General features: G+C 38.0%; 1 long non-coding RNA gene across 1 annotated transcript; it reads right to left on the bottom strand.

Annotated features, from left to right (window-relative positions):
* Nucleotides 1–614: 614 nt before the first annotated feature.
* Nucleotides 615–5700, bottom strand: LOC138002922 (uncharacterized). Its single transcript, XR_011123381.1, has 3 exons — nucleotides 5626–5700; nucleotides 1345–1539; nucleotides 615–866 (listed from the first exon to the last, which is right to left on the bottom strand). It is a non-coding gene; the product is annotated as an uncharacterized lncRNA (long non-coding RNA).
* Nucleotides 5701–9933: the final 4233 nt, after the last annotated feature.

Genomic DNA, 9933 nt, shown 5'->3' with positions numbered 1-9933 from the left:
CTAGGTGCTGTTTTTTTTTTCCCCTTTTTTTTTAAGTAATAGCGGTTCCCATTTCGTTCGTGTTGTTGTCTCGTCCTTCTCTGCTTTATAAATACATTGTAGATGTCGAAAGTATTCTTTGAAAGTTGGCTTTCGTTCTTGAAATTTACACAGCCAGGTGAAATGTTTGCTTGTCAAAAAACAAAAGTTAATTTGCAAGTTGTATTTAGAGGTATCTTGAATAGTGTGTTTCTGTTGGCTGTCACCCCTATGAATTATTAATGAATTTACAATTTCAGTTTGCAGTGTTCTTCCAAATAGTGCTCCAGTGCTAGAACGACTAGACACTTAAATAAAGTTCCTTTCCTTTCCTTTTGGTAGAGCATTGCACGGCATCGTTCGAATCCCGTTTTAGCCACCTGATTTTCTTGGGTGTTTATAACAGGCAATAGACCGTTTTCGAATTCTCACGGCTGGACTGGATCTAGCATGAAATGGAGGCTAATGAGGGCAAATCTTTTCAAATGCAAATTAATTTGCCCGGATTAGCCTCCATTTCACGCTAGATCCAGTCCAACCGTTAGAATACGAAACTGGCCTATTGCTTAAATTGTCAAGATAAATGCGAGGAACACTTCTATCTTCCAATTTTATTCAGTTTTTCAAGTTGTACGCTTTGTGCTTGCTGCAACTTCAGGTCTACAAAGTGGTTACAAATGGAGGATACTAAGCTATTTCATTGCAAAGAACAAATCACTGTTATCAGTAAGATGCTGTGGGTGCTTTATCGTGGAAACCAACGATCATTCATTCTTCTTTGCCCTGCGCTGTAGCATCCAAGGCTTCTCGTCACGTGCAAAGAACCGATGGATGCTTTGTGCTTCTCTCTGAAAGTTCATGTAAGATAAATGTTAAAACTTGTGTTTTCCTGATCAACCTTGTCAACATGACAAAGTTGCTTACAAGTTTAATTCGAGCTCTCGCCACTTCGGCCAGGTTTGCGTCTCTGAACAATTATACTGTATAAGTTAAAGTTCAAGCTTTTTGGGAAATGATTTCAGTCTGTTTTTGTGCAAAAAACTATGAGACCGGTTTCTTTGTTTGAGACACAATGAAGCATTTCATTGGCCCTCGAAATATTTTTAACCGTATAGACCACTGACAAAACATCGTAGGAACTTCTAACAAGATTATCCTTCAAAGGATGATGTGGAGGGTAAAAGGAATGACGCGGAATGAAATCATCCACAAGATGAACACTCGTAGAAATTTCGTTTCGTATCGACCCCTCCCAAAATGAATAGCAAGTCAGTGTACCCATTTTCAACAAAAGTAACCCGACCAAGGTACATGTCACATTCCAACCTTTCCCTTAAAATGCCTTTTTTTCCCAGGTGGTTCCTTCCCTCCTCCACCAAAGCAGTCAGTCTCCACAACCAAACCGGCCGTAACAAAGACAGCAATAAGAATGACGAGAGCTATTTTCTTCATCTTGATTGTGTGAAAACCGACGAATCTTGAGTATGTAACTTTGTGTGTCTGAAAGTTCTCCTTTTTTTCCTGAAAGGACAAAAGTACATTGTTTACTCTTCGATCCAAGAAAAAGCTCCCACTTTTCCTTTCGGCTTAATTGCGCGTTTTAAAACAATGGCCTCGTACGCACTGCTCATGCAGACTTTCGAGGCGCATGCGCTTTAGAAAACACGAGGACTGTGTACGTAGATGATAAACTGGATCAGCGGTAACAGACCCCGATGGGAAGTGGTCACTATATTTATCGCGATCAATAGTAAGAAATATATCGTAGGCAGTCCTCATTCCCATGAAGCGATGACCATTTGTCAAATCAAATGTTAATTACTCTTCTTTTAATTTGGGATTCTCTGTGAATTCCGCCAAGGCAAAAAGAGAAGGAAATGGCATCTCGGCTGTAATTTACAGTGCGATGGCTGAAGATACATAAAGAAATGAAGATTGCAAAACCTGCTCATATTTTTGAATTTGTGCTTTGTTGAGAAAACACACATTTTTTACTGAGAAGCAATGATGAAGTGATCTCTCTCTCACTTTTTCCGTAATCTCACGCTTTCATTTCTTACAAGCTGTAGCTTCTCTGACGAAAGACTGCATAGCATTACCTTTACCTAAATTTTAAAAGGAGGCATAGGGCCAAGTCGCACTAGAGGACAAAACTGTTATTTATGTCAAAAATCTGTCATCACAGTGATAAACCAAGTGCGACCGGTTTGTCCACCGAAGGACAAAATTTGGTCGCAGACGGACAAACTTCAAAGATGCCGTCGACTACCTCTGGAGCAGGCCGAACTGAAACAAATCTTGAAAAACAATGGCGAGGGTGTCTTGATTCGGAAGTGATTTGACAGGTGATATGTAGCAGAGTCTCTATGCGATAGACTTCGTAGCCTCCGAGCAGGCCCACCGAAGAGAGAGAGAGAGCCTTCTCGCAGGCTATAGACTTCGCGGTAAAATTGAAAACGTTCTCATTTCGCAACATCATGAATCCAGGCGCGGGCGACCAATATTTTCCGTATGAAATGTGGCAAAAATCTATCCGATGCCTAGCCCTTACATATTCAACGATTGAGGAACTCCCAGCCCATCTCCTTCTACCACGCGTTCTGACTCGTTGCAAGAATCCTTTCAGTTCAGCGAAGACGGCTCAATGCCCGATCATCCAAACTTCTTTGCGCCGTACATCTTCGTCAGCTGAGAACATTTTGAGATCCCTCGTTTCGCGGTTTGTGGATGGAAACAGCGAGTAAAGGCGGTTTCGAAGGAAATTGCGCGACGCTCACAGCATGGTGTGATGTTTTGTTCACATATTTTGTTCTAAAGTGTGACTGTAGCTTTCCGGACAATTTTTTTGTCACTGGCCGATTTCAAGTCAGATTTGTCCTGAACAAATCCGAAATTGCCCTCTAGTGCGACTTGGCCCATATTTGAGCTACCTTACAGTTACTTATGACATCTGTGATTTGAGCTCAAATTTCTCTTTGTTTTAATTCTGAGTCTTCTGTCACAAGATCTCAATTAATCCGTTATGGACAAATGGATATTCAAAATAAACCAAAAACCAATTGCTTGCTTGCTTGCTTTGCAGTCGTTGTGAATGAATGAATGAACGAACGAACGAGGAAATAGTCAACTTCTTCTATAGAGTTGAATTCCAGCAAAGGGATCTCCTCACATTCATGCATTATTCTAAGTTATGGATGCACCACAGAACGATAACATTGTTATCACATGTATATCACATGCCATAACTGATAAATCTATTGAAATAAAGCACTGCGAGTCTACCGTTATTGCACGAAGGATAATACAATGAATCTATCGTATAATAAAAACATGAACTATATGACAAAAACAAGACTGGAGAAAAAAGTCTAACTGCACTTTAATTTATACACATTAAATTTACTTAGATTCAATATTAAATTCAATTCGATACACTACCCACGTCTATCATCTCCATTATTCAATACAGCATCATCAGCTTTGCCGGGCTATCAAATTGAAACTCATCCACGAGTTAGCCATTGGCTCCCTATGTTTAACAAACCATTCAGGAAAGTTCAACTCAACCGTGATACCAAGATTGGTTTATCTAAGTGGAAAAAAGTCGTTTCTCGATTTGATGAACGTTGTGAAACATTTCGTTATAAAAATCTGCGATAAAATATTTTTAAATATACTAAAAGCTAAAAAGTTTTAAAAAAAGACGACGTTTTCGACGCTATCCCAACGACATTATCACGTCAAAAAAGTAAAAAAAAAATGGAAATTGATAATAAATGCCAAAGCGTTGTTTACACTAACAAGTTTGCCTTGACAGGCCCATGTCAAGAAAAACTGAATAATTTTGTAGGCGAGATAAGGGTTACAAATCCCGGAAGCTTCATTAATTTCCTGCGGTTATCTCCTACTCTTCCGGTTGACAAATTCATTTTTTAATTAGTTTCTTCAGTTGGCTTTTTGTTGTTCGAGGTCTTAGCCATCCGGCCTAGGAACTAAATTTCCCAGAAGGCCTTGGGGATTCCTTGACAAGTTGACTTGTCAAGTAATTTACGCTAGCAAATATCATCAGTGGTCGTTGACAGGTGTTCTTGTTCAAAAACTAGCATGCCAGACTCAAAACAAAGGTCTAAAACTGCTCTGCTTATACACGATAACAAGCACACTAATAAACGTTATAAAATCGGTCTATTGGAAACAATGTTGTATCGTGATCGTGCATGCTTATACTCCTTTCTCTGACAAAGAAGTTTTGGACAGAGTGTGAAAAATTACGCTCAATTTTTTTGCGATCAGATTATCCTAAGAGCTTGATCGATTTTCTCTATTAAAAATCATTTTCATTCCCACTGGCTGGCACACAGTCTTGTGATGGCACATCCAGTGAAAGTTCAATTAGAATTATTCCGCCCTTTAAAGATCAGGTGGACACTAATGCGGTTCGGAGGCAACTATTTGACCCTCTTAAGCCAAAGGTCCAGAGTTTTTGTTCAACCTGTTTTTGTGAGCACAAAATTAGAACTTATAGAAGTCACGCCAGATGTTGTTTGTTAATCAGCGATGAGCTGTCTATTATTTTTCATGTGATCTATGCAATGCAGATTATGTTGGGAACACCGCCCGACACCTCCACTTGCGCATTGCTTAGCTCAAGAATTTGGCGATCGGAAATTAAAACATCATGTTTATGGATTCTCATAGCAGCAGCAGTCTTTTAAAATAAAGCAAATTCAATTGTTTAGTTTTAGAAATGTTATTGATTACAAACATCAAGCCTGCTTTAAATATTCAAGCAGTTTCTATTCGTGCTAAGCTTTTTAATTAACTATTAGTATAATTGTATCTATTGTGCCGTTAGTGTTCATAACCAATTTCCGTTATTATTATTATTATTTTTACATGATAATGACGTTAGGATTTCGTGGAAACGTCGTCATTTTTTGGAACTTTTTCGCTTTTAGTATTTCATGTTATTTTATCGCAATTTTTCTGTAAGGAAATGTTTTTCAAAATAAACTTTAAAAGTTGTCAAATCGATAGGAAGCAAGATGTCGAGGTCTTTTTTGATTCATTAAAATAAAAATGACACGTATCATTTGATTCACCCAACTCTTGCATTTCACTATGAAAAATACGCAGCCATGTTTCTTGAACATCCAATTTTCGTTAACGTTGTTTGGCCGTTTGTAGTGGTTTAACTTTCCGATGGGTAAATGAGATATGCATTTGTATGAAAAGTTGGGAAAATGCCAAATAGTGACAGTTAGAAATAGAAAAAGTGAAAAAATATACTACTCTTGGAGACCGCGCAATGCCACTTTGTGGGGATACATTTACTGTAGTTTCATCAACATGTGTACGCCTTACAAATCAATATGGCGGTGGAAACCGTGAGAAGGTCTATTAAGTCATTAGATCTGGATACCAATACCAAAGAGATGGTCTTATCCTACGAACCCAGTTAACCTTATGGCCTTGAAAACCTAGAGAAGCTGTGTTGTATAATATTTGAAACTTTGATTCGCATCTGTCAGCGAAACTCGAATTCCGATTTAACTTATAGAGACTGTATAGCTGTTTAGTAAGATCTCGACAATAATTGCAATTTACCTGCGCGTAAGCACTTGGGTTAGCAGTATTCACTAAGGGCCTGTAAATATTACTCACTTGTTTAAATGAACTGAATACAGTGCGTGGCTGGTTTTTAATGATGCGTTTATTTATTCTACATTTACGCCCAATGGAAGTTGTGTCAAAATAAACAATAGCTTTTTTGTCACAATTTGTCAAGTTAGTTATTCGTTTAACCGTAAAGATTCAATGGGGTAAATCAATTTGCAATTAATGCTTAGTGGTTACGTGATTCGCGAAAGTACATGCATGCTTAGTTCGAATTGTCTCCGTCATGGTTACCAGGCTCATAGGGATAGAATGCACTTGCATTTGCAAGATTTGTGTATCTAAGTGGAAAAAGTCGTTTCTCTATTTCATGAACCTTGTAAAACAGTTCGTTATAAAAAGTTTTAAAAACGACGACGTTTCGACGCTATCTCAGCGACGTCAAGTCACAAAAGTACAATATGAAAATTGACTACAAATACTAAAGCCTTGTTTACACTAGCAAGTTTTCCTTGACAGGCCCATTTCAAGGAAACCTTTGGTGTGTGTACAGCTGGCAAGTTTTCCTTGACAAATATTGAAACCATGGTGCCGTCTTTATGAAGGGAGCAGGAAAAGCGTCTTGTTTTCGAGGGCTGCTGCCAGCTGGTCAGCAGATCAAAAAGAAGAAGAGGAAAAAGCGAAAGTCATGGGTTCGTCCTTGGGCGTCCGAGAGACTAAGGGAAGCCCAATGAATGACAACTAAATAATGTTGTAGGCGAGCTAAGGGCTATAAATCCCGGAAGCTTCATGAATTTCTTGCGGTTATCTCTTACACTTCGAGTTGACACATGACTTTTTCGATGGACAAACTTAGTTTCTTCATTGCCTTTTTTCTTGTTTAAGGTCTTAGCTATCTGGCCTAGGAACTAAATATCCCAAAAAGCCTTGGCGATTCCTTGACAAGTTGAGTTGTCAAGTAATTTACGCTAGAAAATATCGTCCTTGACAAGTGTCTTTGTTCAAAAACTAGCAAGCCAGGTTTTGAACACTGAACTCGAAACAAAGGTCTATAACTGCTCTGCTCATACACTATAACAAACACACTAATAAACGCTATATACTTACTGACCCTCGTGAAATCCTATTCTTCTCTCACTGCATTAAATCAACGATTGCAGTCTTCAATTAAAAATGCTAAAACAATTGTCTGAGGAAAACGGGGGAGGGGGGTTCCTTTTTGTTAGCAGGGAAATTATCAGGGGTAATACATCATTACTAAACGTGCTACATCCAACAGGCTGCAATAATTTTAATATTGCAGCCCTGGCGCTGTAGTATTAAAAGTATTGCAGTTATCTTGTTTTAGCAAGTTAAATGTGTATAAACTAGCAGTATGCCTGATAATTTTAGAACTTTGTCACAGCACCGTTACGGTCTAACTCTCGTTTATGGCAATATATATCTCAATAATAATAAAGTATTCTTGTTTGTCTCATGATGGGATCACAAGTGACCACATCGTGAGACAAACGAAAATACTTTATTATTATTGTACTTCACCACGATGAATAACAGCAACCTTTTTTACGACAATATATATCTCATAACGCTGACTGCCTCAGTAATTATCTTTTAAAATATCGGTCTATTGGAAACAATGTTGTATCGGGATCGTGGATGCTTTTTCTCATTCCTCTGACAAAGACGCGTTGGACACAGAGTGTGAAAAATTACGCTCAATATTTATGCGATCAGATTATCCTAAAAGCTTAAAGTGGTACTACGACCAAAAAAAAATTTTGTTTTTCCTTTGGATTTCAAAACTATGTTAACTAAACACTAACTCACCTAAGTTTTAAGTTCTGATTTTAAAAAGACACCTGTTTATTTTAGCTGGAATTTTCTTATTTATTGGTCCGCCATTACTAACTTTAAAATCTTCAGAGAGCTGGGTCGAGGAGAAAATGACGTCAAAGACTCACTAGTTTAAGAATGCAATGCGTGTGTACGCGGCCTAATTAATATGCAGCACGGAAGTTTCGGGCTTTCAGACTTTTCAACCCGTGTTTTGCATATATAATAAATTGCGTTTACACGCTGAAATTTTAAGCTAGTGAGTAAATGATGTCATTTTCTCTAGATCCAACCCTCTGTGGTCCAATCGGCCAGTTTTGAACGTGAGTAATGGCGGACCGTGAAATCCAAAACTTACACTCAAAATAAACAGCCTTTGGATAAAACTCAAAGCTCAAAATTTTGCCAGTTAGGTGTTAAGCGAACATGCTTTCAAAATCTGAAGAAAAAAAGGAAATGATTTTTTGATCATAGTACCACTTTAATGGGTTTCACTATTAGAGATCATTCGTACTGGCTGGCACACAGTCTTGTGATGGCACATCCAGTTTAAGTTCAGTTAGAGTTATTCTACCCTTTAAAGATCAGGCCCTAGTTGTTAAAACGATGGCTGATAGCGCTATCTACCGGATAAATCACTAACCAGCGAATAAACACTAGCAAAACCAATTGAGTTATCCAGTGGATAGTACTTTTTATCCGGCGGATAGCGCTATCCATCGTTTCCGTCAACAACTGGGGCAAGGTGGCCACTAATGCGGTTTGGAGGCAACTACTTGACCAAAACTAGAACTGACATAGATGTTAAGCCAGTTGTTGTTAATCAGCGATGAGCTGTCTGTTTATTCTAAGCCAAAGGTCCAGAGTATTTATTCAAGATGTTTTTGTGAGCACAAAACTAGAACATAGAAGTCCAGCCAGTTGTTGTTAATTAATCAGCGATGAGCTGTCTCTTATTTTTCGTATGACCTGTGCGATGGAAATTATGTTGGAAACACTCCGCCCGACACCTCTACCAGCGCATTGCTTAGCTCAAGAATTGGGCGATCGGAAAACATTTTATGTATTCTCGTGGTAGCAGCAGTCTTCCAAAAATAGAGCAAATTGAATTATTTAGTTTTTGAAATGTTATTCATCAGAAACCTCAAACCTTCTTTAACTACTCAAGCAGCTTCCATTCGCGCTAAGCTCCTTGTAGTATTATTGTAGCTATTGTGCCTTTAGTATTTATAATCAATTTCAATTATTATTATTATTATTATTATTATTATTATTTTTTTTGTTTTTTATTTATTTATTTATTTTTTACATGATAATGACGTTAGAATTTCGTCGAAACGTCGACGTTTTTTTGGAACTTTTTCGCTTTTAGTGTGTCATGTTATTTCATCGCGATTTTCATTATAACGAAATGTTTCCCAAAATAAACTTTGAAATTTTTTAAATCAATAGGAAGCAAGATGTCGAGGTCTTTTTTGATTCATTGAAATAAAAATGATGCGTATCACTTCATTCACCCAAGTCGTTGTGTGTTTTTAAATTAACTCTTGCATTTCAATATGAAAACTACGTAGTCATCTAAGACTTTCTTTACTATGTTTTCATATAGGGATTCTTGAACAAGCAGTTTTCGTTTGTTTGGTCGCTTGTACTGGACTAACTTTCCGTTGGGTGAATAAGATATGCATTTGTATGAAAAGTTGGGAAAACGCCACTTTGTGGGGGATACATTTAGTGTAGTTTCATCTATATGTGTATGCCTTACAAATCAATATGGTGGTGGAAACCGTGAGAAGGTCTATTAAGTCATTAGATCTGGATACCCATACCAAAGAGATGGTCTCATCCTGCGAACCCAGTTAACCTTATGGCCTTAACTTGAAAACCTAGAGAAGCTTTGTTGTGTAATATTTGAAACTTTGATTCGCATCTGTCAGCGAAACTCGAATTCAGGTTTAACTGATAGAGACTGTATAGCTGTACTTGCAAGTTACCTGCGCGTAAGCACTTCGGTTAGCAGTATTCACTGAGGGCCTGTAAATATTACTCACTTGTTTAAGTGAACTGAATACAGTGCGTGACTGGTTTTTAATGACGCGTAAATTTATTCTACATTTACGGCCAATGGAAGTTGTGTCAATATAAACAATGGCCTTTTTTGTCACAATTTGTCAAGTTATTCGTTCAACCGTAAAGATTCAATCGTGTTAATCTATTTGGAAATTAGTGCTTAGTGGTCACGTGATTTGTGAAAGTACCTGCTTAGTTCGAATTGTTTTGTGTCATGGTTACCAGGCTCATAGGGATAGAATGCAGTTGCGTTCGCAAGATGTGTGTATCTAAGTGGGAAAAGTCGTTTCTCGATTTGATGAACCTTTCTGTTGACGATACCATGGAACACATTCAAACGCGAGAGCTCCCGTCTTTTCTAACCTCAAGATTGGCTACTTCCGTTTCTCTAGC

The sequence above is a fragment of the Montipora foliosa genome, chromosome 5 (genome assembly GCF_036669935.1).
Source record: "Montipora foliosa isolate CH-2021 chromosome 5, ASM3666993v2, whole genome shotgun sequence".
Taxonomy (NCBI): domain Eukaryota; kingdom Metazoa; phylum Cnidaria; class Anthozoa; order Scleractinia; family Acroporidae; genus Montipora; species Montipora foliosa.
The sequence above is the reverse complement of the archived record's forward strand: the minus strand, read 5'-3'. Positions and strand labels throughout refer to the sequence as shown.